We start from the raw sequence: 14,424 nt of genomic DNA, 5'->3' as shown, positions 1-14,424 counted from the left end.
CATAGTGGCAGATTGTTATAATTGAAAGAATAGTGAACCGAGAATCAGAAAACTTGGTCTCTTCATCTGGGTCTGCCACTCATCCCTCTGCAACTTTGGCAGAATTATATAACTTCTCTGGACCTGATTATTCATCTGAAAATGAGGGGATGAAACAGTTGATCTTAAGGCCTCATCTAACTCCAAAATTTTGACAGTTAAATTTCCTACCCTTCTGTTAATCAGGCTGTGAAACTAACACAAGTGCTATGTTAGTCATGTCTAACAAGATCCTATTTATCTATAAACATATTTTCATGAACCTTAAAAGCAAAATCTTACTGTCATATCAGCCCTAGGAATATGCTTTTATTGTGCTAATTGACATTGTGTTTTTAAACATATAAAGTTTTAATGTTTTTGACCCTTTTAGACTTTTATTAAATAAATAAGGCCAGTTCATCAGTACAGAGAAGATTATGAGGCTAATGATTTGCTGTCGTTAATATAGATAGTTAACCAAGCTAGAAAATGGTAGTTCCTATTTTCGACGTAACTTGGTTTCATTGCTTTCGATTTAGCACAGCCGTGGGCAAACTACGGCCCGCGGGCCGGATCGGCCCGTTTGAAATGAATAAAACTATAAAAAAAAAAGACCGTACCCTTTTATGTAATGATGTTTACTTTGAATTTATATTAGTTCACACAAACACTCCATCCATGCTTTTATTCCGGCCCTCCGTCCAGTTTAAGAACCCATTGTGGCCCTCGAGTCAAAAAGTTTGCCCACCCCTGATTTAGCATCTTTTATATTTGGTATGCCATTCTGATAAAACTGGATTATGTACATTTTTCTTTCAACATTATTGGAAATAATAACTTTCCATAATTTCCCCCTTTAATTCTCCCCAGGAGTGTTTTTCTTAGTTACAAGCTCATCATGAAAGTATAGTATTCATATTTTTAATATAAAATTTGTCATTTGATAGATAACGTTAATTAAAGTTCACCTCAAAACAAACATCAAACATGCAAGAACACTGAAGACAATTTTGAAAATGAAAGGTAATAAAGTAGTATTAACACAATTTATATTTATAAAGCTACAACTTTATACAGATTAGTGAAATGGAATAGACCAGACTGTATAAAGATATCTCCAAATACATATGAGAATTTAGAATATGATCAAGTGGTATTTCCACTCAGAGAAGGAAAATGAATTATGCAATAAATGACATTTAGATGCCACTTTGAATTGGTTAAAAATAAAATCAAATCTGGGTCTCTGATGTCTATTAGTATGTATCACAAAAATGCTAGATAGATTTAAAAAAAATTTTTTAAATCTTTATTGTTGAAAGTATTACAGATGTCCCTTTTTTCCCCCAGTTGACACCCTCCACGCCATTCCCACCCCCTCCCCGAGCCTTCAATGCACTATTGTCTGTGTGCATGGGTTGTGCATATATGCATATTCATTCTTTGGTTAATCTCTTCCCGCCTGCCACCCTGAGAATTATCAGTCAGCTGCATGCTTCCATGTTTCTGGATCTATTTTGTTTGTCAGTTTATTTTGTTCATTAGATTTTACATATAAGTGAGATCATGTGATATTTGTCTTCCTCTGACTGGCTTATTTCACTTAGCATAATACTCTTCAGGTTCCTCCATGTTGTCTCAAAGGGTAAGAGGTTTTTTTTAGTATTCCATTGTGTAAATGTACCATAGCTTTTTTATCCACTCATCTACTGATGGGCACTTGGGCTGATTCCAAATCTTAGCTATTGTAAATTTTATGCTTAAGAAATAAAATTATAAGTCTGGTTGTTTTTAATAATTTAGGATTGGGAGAATACCTTTCTAAATATGATACAAAACCCAGAAGTTATTAAAAAAAGATTTATTTTTTTACATATTAAAAAATATATGGAAAAATATTTATATCAAATAATGAATGATAAACTAACAACTAAGACAAAGGTTAATATCCTACTATAAGCAAAAAGTTCTTACAAACCAATAAAAAGGAATACTTTTCTAGTAGAACATGGCAAATGACATGAATATATAGTTCAAAGAATAAAAAATAATTTAAATAGCCAATACATTTAATTAAAAGATCGCTCACTGAATATTGGTATTTATTAAAATATAAAATACATATACTCTTTGGGTAAGCATATTTCCCCCAGGAATTTTTCCTTGTCATATACTTGTACAGATGCATAAAAATAACTTATACAGAGATATTTATTACAGTATTATTTGCGAGAGTAAAAAAATCTGGAAACAACTGTAATTGTCCACCAGTCAGTAATCAGTTAATAAATTATGGTTCATGTATTCAGTGAGTTGAATTCTTTGTAGCTTAATATAACTGAGATAGATCAATAAATACTATATTGCCCAGTGTCAAAAGTTAGTTGGGATTTTACAAAAAGTAAATGATGAGTGGTAGAAACCCAGGTTCAGGTAAAATAATAGAAGTTTTAAACTAGAGTTATTGATAGAGCTTAATTGGGTCTCATTTAGCATTTAAAATATCCCTAATTTAGAAGATAAGAAGGTGGCAGACGCTGTTGGTTGCCATTGGCCTTTCTTCTTAAGCAAACCATGATTTGTTTAACACTAGAAAGACTGAAATTTAGTATATACCTATATTGCCCAAAAGCAGTCAAAATGACTGCATTGTGAAAGAATAATATCGGAGCACTCTTCACTTATGTTCCTTAGCTTTTCCAATAACTCACTTCTATTCGACATTTCTTTCATGAATTTAGGGCGCAAAAGAAATACAATGAACAACTTATTAGAACAAGTATCACTGCATAAAGATTCGAATAACAAGTACTAGTTTAGCTTATTGAGCAACTGCAACTTATCAAGTATCGACAATTTATCATGTACTTGTATGTTATCATGTGACGGTAATCGAAAAAAAAATGAAAACTGTTATTTCAATACAGAGCCGACCTGGTCATATAAGAAATTTATTCAATTCAATAATAAGAGTCATAATTTCCCCCCCCCCAAGCAGTCAAAATGACTGCTTTTGGGCAATATAGGTATAACACATATATATATACCGGAAATGAAGGAGGGGGAGGTAACTACAATTATTAATAAACGCATTCATATGTTGTAAAAAAAAGTCACAAAATTCTAAGACATTGTGTCCTTATATACATAATTGTTTTTCTAATTGAAATTAAAAAACAGTCAAAATGACTTCCTTGGGCAATCTAGTGTTAATGGCAAATTGCCCAGCCCCAGGGGATGAATCATGATTAGTCTCAAGCAGTCGTTGTTCCTTTGCCAGATTCCCTTTCCATGCCTCCCATGTGACTGAGTTCTGGCCAATGATATATAAGGAAAGTCTCCTGGAAGACATTAGGGAAAAATATCCTCCCTAAGGAAGTGATGCTTAGTGGTGGTACTTGCAAGATTCCAAAATTGAGAGGAAGGACCAGAGAATTATAGGGATGTTAACCTAACGTCATGATTTAGTTGAATTGCTGAGTCACAACGACTGGGCTGAATTCTACTTTTTAAATTATGCACATTGCATTACTTCTATAATAATTTTTCCTTGTGAGTTATTTTATAAAGACTAGTTAAGTTTCTTGGCATTTAGTCAAGCTTTCTGGCAGTTGAATCTGAAAGCTATTAAAATATTACCTGTTGCAGATCTCCTATCCATTCCCCCTACCCCTGCTACTACCCATTAAACACTGTTAACTTGAAAAGATAGCCTTATTTTCATCTTAGAAAGAAAATTAATACAGAAGATGTATTAGTACTTATAACATGTTAGAATGAAAGCTTCTTTTAATCTTTAGGTGTTTTGGTTTTTGATAATACCATTTTTGTTCAACTAGTTTTTATTTTTATACTAGAGGTCCGGTGCACAAGATTCATGCACTGCGGCGGGGGGGTGGGGGGGGTTCCTTCAGCCCAGCCTGCACCCTCTCGCAGTCCCGGAGCCCTCAGGGGATGTCCGACTGACGGCTTAGGCCCACTCCCTTAGCAGCTTCTGGCTGAGCGGCGCTCCCCCTGTGAGAGCTCACTGACCACCAGGGGCAACTCCTGCCATTGAGCGTTTGCCCCCTGGTGGTCAGCGCATCATAGCGACAATTCGTTCTGCCATTCGGTCCGTTTGCATATTAGCCTTTTTTTATATAGGATATTTACTAGAGGCCCGGTGCATGAAATTTGTGCATGGGTAGGGTCCCTAGGCCTGGCCGGCGATCAGGGCCGATCTGTGGAGTGATCGGGGGTCCCCCCACTGGCACCTGGCCTGGCACTGCCCACTTGCCGGCCCCACTTCCCGCTGCCGGAACTGCCCCCCGATCACCCCGCCGCCACTGCCAGTCACCTCCCTCTGCAGGGCGAAGGGCGGGGCAATTGGGGGGCCCCTGCTGGCACCTGCCTTGGCTGATCTGGCGTCGCCCACTCACTAGCCCTGTCCCCTGCTGCCATCGGTCGCCTTCCTCTGTGCGGCAAGGCACTCGGGGGGGAGTTCCTCTGGCACCCACCTTGGCTGGCCTGGGGCCTGTGGGCTGGGGGCACTCCTGTGTTGACTGTCTGCCCCCCGGTGGTCAGTGTGCATCATAGTGACCGGTCGTTCTGCCATTCAGTCAATTTTCATATTAGGCTTTTATTATATAGGATTTTTTCCTGTTTTTTTTTTTTTCTTTCTTGTATATATGTTGTTTGGCTACTCTCTTCACCTTCTTTTATCCAGGCCACCTTCCTCCTCCCTCCTCCCTCCCCTCTGATCTCTGTCAGCCTGTTGCATGCTTCCATGCCTCTGGTTCTATTTTGGTCATCAGTTTATTTTGTTCATTAGATTCCACATACAAGTGAGATCATATGGTATTTGTCTCTCTCTGACTGGATTATTTCACTTAGCATAATACTCTTCAGGTCCATCCATGCTGTTGAAAAAGGTAACAGTTCCTTCTTTTTTACAGCTGTGTAGTATTCTATTGTGTAAATGTACCACAGCTTTTTAATTCACTCATCTACTGATGGCACTTGGGAGGGTGCAGGAGGCAGTCAATAGATGATGTTCCTCTCTCATCCATGTTTCTCTCTCTCTATCCCTCTCCCTTCCTCTTTCTCTAAAAATCAATAAAACATTTTTTAAATAGAATTCCAACAACATAAAGAGCTACAAAATAAAAAGTATTTCTGCCAAAATAGCAAACTAACACAGGCTCTTGATTCTCTTCCCTAAAATCAACTCTGGCAAAATAAGGAGAGGCAACTGGCCTTCAGAAACTCTTTAAATGAGATAGAAGACTTCCTCTCCCCTAAATTAACTTGAGTCAGTTCTTGTTCCTTCACTGTAGAAACTAGCAGGAGTAACCCATCCCGCTAGTCCCAGAACCGAAAGAACATTGTGATAGTGCACAAACTCTATGGGAGCTAAGAATTGATGAAAATAGATGTGGACTGACTGTCACAGGAAAGGGACTGGGACTGAGGTGGGTTTGCCCTGTCAGTGTCTGGAATGTGTGGGTTCTTTTTTTTAAAAAAAAAATCCTTACATAAGGACATTTTTTTTAATTTATTTATTTTTTTATTTTTGAGAGAGGGAGAGAGAAAAGCAAACATCAATGTGGAAACATCGATAGGTTGCCTCCCATACACACCCCCACTGGCAATCAAACCCATGACCTAGCAATGTGCCCTGACTGGGAATCGAACTCAGAACCTTTTTGGTGTATAGGATGAGCTCCACCCGAGTCACCTGGCCCTGGGTGTGGGTTCTTGACTTTGTGCAGGAAAGATTTCACAATGTAAGTTCAGGTGATTTTGAGAGTATGTTTATTAAAATGGAACAGTGTGCCCTGGCTGGTGTGGGTCAGTGGTTAGAGCAGTGGTCTGTGCACAGAAGTGTCGAGGTTCGATTCCTGGTCAAGGGCAAGTACCTGGGTTGTAGGTTTGATTCCTGGCCCCAATTGTGGCGTGTGCAGGAGGCAACCAAACAATGCGTCTCTCTCATTTTAATGTCTCTCTCTCTCCTTCTCCCTCCTTCTTCTCTCACCCCCACCCCCTTCCTTCTCTTCCTTCCATTCTCTCTAAAAATCAATGGAAAAAATATCTGGTGAGGTTAACAAAAAAAAAAACTGGGGACAGTGAAACAAAGGAAGGAATTAAGATGGAAGAGGCAAGATCATAGCAACAGGAGTGAGACCAGGTGGAGCTGCCTTGGCCCTTTGGAAACGTAAGAGTTGAGCCTAGGCAAGGCTGCCTTGACCCTTTACAAAGAAAGTCACAGCGGCAGAAGAAGTTAGCCAGTGGGGCTGCGTCGACGCAGGAAACAAATTACCGAGACAAAAGCAAAAGGGGGGCCCTTGGAGACAGGTTCAGGGGGTTAGCCTTGGCCTGGCTGCCGCTGCCCACTGCTCCCCTGGTTGCAAGTTTCCTGAGAACCATTAGAGCTCTGGAAAAAGAAAGCAAAGATACATGCCTGAGGGAAAAAAAGATGAAGGTGTGAGCATGCTCCAGGGAGAGTGTGTACTGGGTCCTTTGTCTTAAGTATTTTTATCTGTTTTCTATAAGTGGGAATCTTAGGGGAGTTCTCAGGAGAGGATCTCAATAGAATATTCATCATCTCCAGGTGTGTCCTTTAAAATGCAGATTCGTCAAAATGAGCCTGTAGAGCAGCGGTTCTCAACCTGTGGGTCGTGACCATTGGAAAACACATGTAGCATATCAGATATTTACATTACGATTCATAACAGTAGCAACATTACAGTTATGAAGTAGCAACGAAAATAATTTTAGGGTTGGGGGTCACCACCACATGAGGAACTGTATTAAAGGGTTGCAGCATTAGGAAGGTTGAGAACCACTGCTAGAGGGTATAGCAAACTACGGCCCGGCCTGCGGGCCGTAGTTTAAAATGAATAAAACTAAAAAAAAACTAAAAAAAAAAAAAAACCGTACCCTTTTATGTAATGATGTTTACTTTGAATTTATATTAGTTCACACAAACACACTCCATCCATGCTTTTGTTCCGGCCCTCCGGTCCAGTTTAAGAACCCATTGTGGCCCTCGAGTCAAAAAGTTTGCCCACCCCCGGTATAGGATCATTATCTGGTCCGTTTCCCCTTTAAAAAATGTCACTGAAGTGGGACCAGACCAAGGCAGGTCTGCCCCTGCACTTATCTGGAATGTATAAGCCATTTGATCCTAAGTATCCTTGGTTAGGAAAGGTAAGACCTTATGATTTATTATCAGGCTATAAATTGCTTAGTCTCTTAAGTACAGTGGGGCCTTGACTTACGGGTGTCCTGACTAACAAGTTTTTTGAGATATCAGCTGTCTCTCGGCCGATTTTTTGCATTGAGTTGACAGAGTAATTTGAGTTAACGAGCTCCTTAACGAGCTCGGTCTCAGATCGAATTAAACTCGTTAAGTCAAGCCTCCACTGTATCTGTCTCAGTTTCCCCATTCTGCTTGACAAGGAATTTTTCTAGCTTCTTGCTATCCTGCCTCATAACCATCCATTCTCAGTAATTCATTTCTCCCTTCCCATGCCCTTCTAGTCAAGGGAGACTGCCTTTTACTTCCCCCAAGAGTTTAAAGGTATGAAATGGTGTGAAACCCTTGTATGGAGTAGGTGGGGGAGAGGGGAGGAGATCACAGTAAATGGAAGTGATAAATTTGTTCTTGGTGCCTAGGCTTTGCTACCCTGTGGCTTTTCCTTCATTTTTCTTAAACTCACTGCTGCTGATACTAGCTGAGGCCTGGCCTTTGGTCCCTCCTAATACATTTTTCTTTAACAGAAAAATAGCTGGTACCCTGAAAAGCATTACTTCACAGACCAATGTAACTAGACAGTTGAGAAATCAATAAGACAATATATATGATGTATTATGATAGATGAACCAAGAATTTTAAAACAAGCATGATCAATGTATTTAAAGATATGAGATCCCATTTGTAATATCAATAACATATAATATAAAAACAGAACCAAATAGAAATATTAGATAGGAAATATATATTTGAAATGAAGAATACAACAAATATTATGTGATGGATATGAAATAATAATTAGTTGAAAGATTAGAATGAATATTCTTCTAGGAGGAAACAGAAAAGAAAAGGTAAAGAGATAGAAATATAAAAGAAAAGCCAAAGGGTACAGAGAAGAATTGCACAGGTACCGACATCTTAACAGCAGTTCCAAAAGGAGAGAAAAATAGAAATTTAAGAAGGTGGAATAATTGAAGAAATAATGAAGATAAATTTTCTAGAATTCAGGAAAGATGAAACTCCTCAGATTGGTGAAAGGGATTGTAATGTGCCAAAAGGAAAAATAAGGGGAAACACATTCCTAGACATATTAAAGGAAAATTACGAATATCAAAGACAAAGGGGAAATTTTTAAAGAATTCAGAAAGGAAGAGCAGATGACTTGCAAGGGAACAAGAAAGATATCAGCTCAACAGCAGTAAGTGAATGGCAGAAAACAGTTAAGTTAAAAGGTCCTCAAGGGAAATGACTCCAAACCAAGAAAGAATATCCTCCTAACTTTCAAATGTAAGGATAAAATAAAAACTTTCAGGAGCATTTGTCTTGGGAAATTTGCCACATTGGAAACCCATATGGAAGCAAGACTCCGTGAGAAAGCTAGGAGATATCTATAATAATAAAACCATAATATGCAAATAGACAGAATGACCAAACAGCAGAATGACTGTCCAGATGGCCATCCAGACAACCATGCTATGACAGGCACTGGCACCAGGCCAGCCAAGGCAGGTGCAATGTGATTGGTCGGGAGGCCCCCCATCCTTCCACGATCACCTCGCAGAGGGAGGCCCAGGCCACCCTCTGCAGGGCGATCAATGGGGGGTTCTGTGATCAATTGCCCCAAAGAGGGAGGCCCAGGCCACCGGCCGGCGGGGTGATCAATCAGGGTGGGGGCTCCACAATAACCCCAAAGAGGGAGACCCAGGCCACTCTTTGTGCAGCTATTGATCGAAAGCGCCCCGAATGGGTGGGCAAGGCCTTCCTCTGCTGAGCAATCGATCGTGGAGCCCAGCGATTGATCTCCCCACAGAGGGAGGCTCAGGCCACCAGCAGCGACACTGTGGTGGGTGTGTGGGGCCAGCCAGCAATTGCCCCGCAGAAGGAGGCCCAGGCCAGCCAAGTGATCACACCCCACAGCTGTCGCCCGCAGAGGGAGGCGACCGGTGGCAGGGGAAGGGGGGCAGCACCACACAGATGGCAAGCGGGGGTGGCGGGGCAGCTGCCAGCAGTTGGGGAAAGTAAAGCCCCGATAGGCCCTGATCACAGGCCAGGCCTAGGGACCCTACCCAAGGGGTCCTGGATTGCGAAAGGGCGCAGGCCGGCTGAGGGACACCCCTTCTCTCCCCCTCCCACCCCCCGACCCCCTGTGCAGAATTTTGTGCACTGGGCCTCTAGTTAGAAATAAGTGGTAAATGGTAATGAAATTATCTTGAGAAAATTTGTTGCCTGAAGAATAACACTAGGACCAAAATTCTAAGCGATAAAAACAGTGAGGGGAGGGGAAATTGGGCACCATATAAATTCTGGTATTGTGATTGGACTTACAAGGAAGAAAATACTCTGTATTATTATAACTTTTTTCATTCCAAAATGTTTTATACAAGGCTCAAGATCTAATGGATCTATATTTTCTTTCGTGCTTTCTTTTCCTGTGTCATATATCACTACCACTGTTTCTTATATATATCCCATGTCATTCTTTTTCTTGGATTCTGTGTTTTGGTTTGTTTTATTGAAATAGCTCCTCAAAGAATTTGTAAAGACTAAAGATTTATTGATGTGAAATAATTTGATAATTTGAAACCAGTATTGAACCCAGTGGTTTAATATCCTCATTTGCAATTTTTCATTTTTTGCTTTGAAAAACAGTGTCTTGGTTTAGGTCTTAGCATACATATTATGATGAGTTATTATGTCATCTAACTGGCTAGCACATAATCAATACTACAGCACAATGACAAAAGTAGAAGAGATAAATTGGACTTTATAAAAATGAGAAACTTTTGTGCTTCAAAGAATACCATCAAGAAAGTGTAAAAGACAACCCCTAGAATGGGGGGAGGGAGGGCCTGCTAATTATAAATCTGATACGGAACTTGCATCCAGAGTATGTAAAGAACTCTTAAAATCTATCTATATAATAAAAGCCTAAACGATCGTTATGGCGGAACGACCAGAACGACCAGTTGCTATGATGTGCACTGACCACTAGGGGGCAGACGCTCAACGCAGGAGCTGCCCCTGATGGTCATTGTGCTCCCACATGGGGAGCGCCGCTCAGCCAGAAGCCTGCCTCCGCAGCAGCACTAAGGAACAGCAGGCTGAGCAGTAAGGAGCAGTGAGCAGGCAGGCTGTAAGGAGTTAGGGGTCCTGGACTGCAAGAGGGCACAGGCCAGGCTGAGGGACCCCCCCGCCTCCCCCAGTGCATGAATTTCATGCACCAGGCCTCTAGTATATATATAAAAGCCTAAGCGACTGGTCAACTGGTCACTATGACATGCACTGACCACCATGGGGGCAGACAGACACTCAATGCAGGAGCTTCCCCCTGGTGGTCAGTGCACTCCCACAGCGGGAGCGCCACTCTGCTGACCAACGGGTGCCAGACCAGGGCTCACGGCAGGCGAGTGGCTGGCGAGCTTCGCTGCAGTGGCACGAGCCTCTCCCGATCGATCAGAACTGCAGGCACAGCCAGGCGGGGCCAGGATGAGCGGGAGCGGCAGGCAGTGTTGGACTGCCGGCTTCGGCCCAATCCCTGCAGGCCATGCCGAGGGACACCACTGTGCACGAATCTGTGCACCAGGCCTCTAGTTCGATAATAAAGAGACAAATAACACACTTTTAAAATAGGCAATGGATTTAAATAGATATTTCTCCAAAGAAGATATACTAGTACAAATGGCTGATAACCATATGAAGCGATCTCTAACATCATTATTCAAATGCAAATCCAAACTACAATAAGATACCACTTTATATCCACTAAGATGTAAAAAAGATGGACAATAGCAAATGTTGACGATGTGGAGAAATTAGAACCTTTTTAAATTGTTGGACATGTCAAATGATGCAGCCTACTCCATGAGGAGTTGGGAAGGGAGAATGGGGAGTGATGTTAAGGGATATAGGGTTTCCTTTTGGAGTAATTAAACTGTTCTAAAATTAGATTGTGATGATGGTTTTCCAGTGGATATACTAAAAAACACCAAGCTGTACACTTTAAATGGGTGAATTTTATAGTGAAATATATCTCTATAAACATGGTAGTCTTACCTCCCTGCGTATTGTAAACCTGCCCACTGCTTAAATGACCCTTGTCATTTTTCTCTTCTGATACTAAGGTGCTTTTAGGCAAAATGTGACCATGTGGAAAAGGAAGCATGTACAATTTGGTCGCACATTCTTCTACGTTCTTACATTTCTTCCTCAGCCCAATACTATTTTAATCCCCTCTCGCTGATGACTCCACCCCCACTTATGGAATTCAAAATATCTTTCTCCACTGATTTCCATTCCACTCAAAAATTTCCATTTCCTCAGTGGGTCCTTATTTAAGGTAAGCAGTCTGTTGCATTAGTTTCTAACTCATAATCTCTGATATTTACATTTTAAAAGATTATAGAACAAGGGTCAACAAACTATTTCCATAATGAACCAGATGTAAGTACAGGGTGTCCCCCCCCAAATGTGTACACACTTTGAATGATTATAAAGTCAGTACTTACCAACATACAGTTCATTTTCAAATTTTAAAAGAATATATAGAAATGAGTAAATTTTTTTGTCAATACCTGTTTTCAAAATGATGACCGTTCTGGTCCAGGCACTGCTAATAACACAAAGCAATGGAATCACAAACATCAAGAATCATTTCCTTCGGTATTTGTGTGCCCCCAATTCGTTGACTCTTGCAGTTTTGTACTATAAACTTTTTCTTTTATGTATCCCCATAAAAGAAAAGTCAAGTGGATTATTAGGATAAATTTTCTTTGTTCATAGCTTAGTCTGGCTTTACCCATTATTTCAAATCAGTTAAACCTGAAAGGAGTGAAAATTGAGTTATCAGCTGTTAAAGCATAGATACATTTTTGGGGACACCCAACCTATATTTTGAGTTTTGCCAGCCGTAAGTGTTCTGTTGCAGCTACTCAGCCTTGCTACACTATAGGGTGAAAATAGCCAAAGACACAATGTAAATGAATTGATGAGGCTTCATTTGACCCTGATCAGATCAAGCCATAGTTTGCCGATCCATATTATTGATTTCTTAATTTTAAGGCTCAGTATTAAGACAAAATGGGACAAAGAAAGTTAAGTGCAATAAATTTAGACAGTTATGTCCTCCACTTCTACCACTAATAAAAAGTTATTTCATTTCACCAGGCCGGTGTGTCTTAGTGGTTGAATCAGGAGGTCGCAGTTTGATTCTCAGTGAGGGCACATGCCCGGGTTGTGACTCATCCCCAGTAGGGGGGGTGCAAGAGGCAGCCAGTCAGTGATTCTCTCTCATCATTGATGTTTCTCTCTCTCTCTCTCCCCCTCTCCCGTCCTCTCTGAAATCAATAAAAATATGTATATTTTTATAAAGTGATTTCATTTCTTTACAGTTTTATCTTTTTTTCCAAGATTATTTTGGAATAGAGGTCAAAATTTTGGCACTTTTGAAAGTTTACCAAGCCTTATTAAGAAAATATCAGACTTTACATAACCACTAAGGAGTATGGCACGAGGGTCGAGGTTTTTGTTAAGATTAGGTCTCTGTTTGAATGAATATAAGTCTACATAAATGTACTTGTGTATGGATGCATACAAATTATTGTGTTTTGTGTGTATAATCTTTAAATATACTTACTGTGGAATACATTTGGATAGTCTCTAAAATATCTCAAATTTATTGAATAGCAATGTAAGAGGACACATGAATTTAAGGTTAACTAGGAAAAAACAAATACAGTATGGCTAGCATCTCATACTATTCTGAATTGATTGAGATATTTTTCTTTAGTTTGATGTTTGTTTAGCTTTCTGAGCATACGATAATTGTTTATCTGTAAGAAATGTAGTGTTGCCCTGGCTGGCGTGGCTCAGTAGTTAGACCGTCAGCCTGGGCACCAGAGGGTTATGGGTTTTATTCCGGTCAAGGGCATATACCTGGGTTGCAGGTTCGATCCTGGGCCCCTGTTGTGGGGGGTGAGGATGGCAACCAATATATATGTCTCTCTCACATTGATGTTTCTCTCTTCCTCTCTTTATTTCTCTCTTTCTCCCTGCCCTCCCCTTTCACTCTCTGAGAATCAATGGAAAAATGTCCTTCGGTGAGAATTAACAAAACAAAAAAAGAAAGAAATGTAGTGTTGAAATGATACATTGTTTTAGATACATGGCAATTATGTTTAATATAAAATTGTATTTCAACTAATATTTCCAAATAACAGTGATTAGAACAATTTACATTAGCCATATCAATGTTTGACAAATTTCTGGGTAATACAGAATGACCATCATTCATTTAATGGATTTCTTTAAAAAAAATAAAACCTTAACTCTGGGGTGTTTGATCTACTCAGGAAAATATATTTGGGGCATATTATACACCAACATTTTTTTTCTTGGAAATTATGTCATTTCATATTACATCATGACAAATATTTTAAATGCTTCTGACCATATTAAACAAATCTGTTTCAGTTTTTGTCAAATTTTGTTTTTCCAAATCAAGATTTGAGTATTTTATCTCTATTATTAAATTAGAGCGGACCCAGATAATAAATCAGTTAAAGTATTGCCCTTTTTCTCAATCAAAATGATTACATTGCATACCTCCTTCTACCTCTCTTTAGCTCCATTCTGGTAGTTATCATTTATTTATTCTGTCAACAAATAGTTGATAACTTGTATGCCAGCCATTAGGAACAAAATCGTGAACCAAATAATCTTGGCCCTTGGAGAGCCTATATTCTGGAGTGGAGAGAAAGCAATAAACCATTATTTGTTTGTTTGTTTATATCTATTTATTTTACCTTTTTTTCTTTACTCGAATTTTTTTTTTTTTTTTTTTTTTTAAGAGAGAGGAAGGTAGAGAAACATCAATGTGAGAGAGAAATATCCATTGGTTACCTCTGGTACCTTCTCCAACCATGCCCCATGGGATAGAACCCCCGTCCTGGATATGTGCCCTGACCTGGAATCAAAACGCAACCTTTTGGTCCAAACTATGCTCCAATGAATTGAGCCACTGGCCAGGGCTGTTTATTGTTTAATATAAAAGTCATGTAGTGTGTTAAAAAATAAGTTGTGGCCTTACCCTACAGAGTAGGGTAAGGATGTATTAATCTTTAACAGAATAGCACTAATCTGTTATCTAAGGAAACACTGTCTATGTGAACATT

At 39.8% G+C, this 14,424-nt stretch overlaps 1 protein-coding gene across 10 annotated transcripts in view; it reads left to right on the top strand.

Moving 5' to 3' along the window:
- Window positions 1-14,424, top strand: part of MKLN1 (muskelin 1) — a 319,909-nt gene that overhangs the window by 278,268 nt on the left and 27,217 nt on the right. The gene's annotated exons all lie outside the window — the stretch shown is intronic.

This window comes from Myotis myotis, unplaced genomic scaffold, assembly GCF_014108235.1.
Source record: "Myotis myotis isolate mMyoMyo1 unplaced genomic scaffold, mMyoMyo1.p scaffold_m19_p_11, whole genome shotgun sequence".
NCBI lineage: Eukaryota > Metazoa > Chordata > Mammalia > Chiroptera > Vespertilionidae > Myotis > Myotis myotis.
Note: the sequence above shows the minus strand (reverse complement) of the source record. Positions and strands in the feature narration are given on the sequence as shown.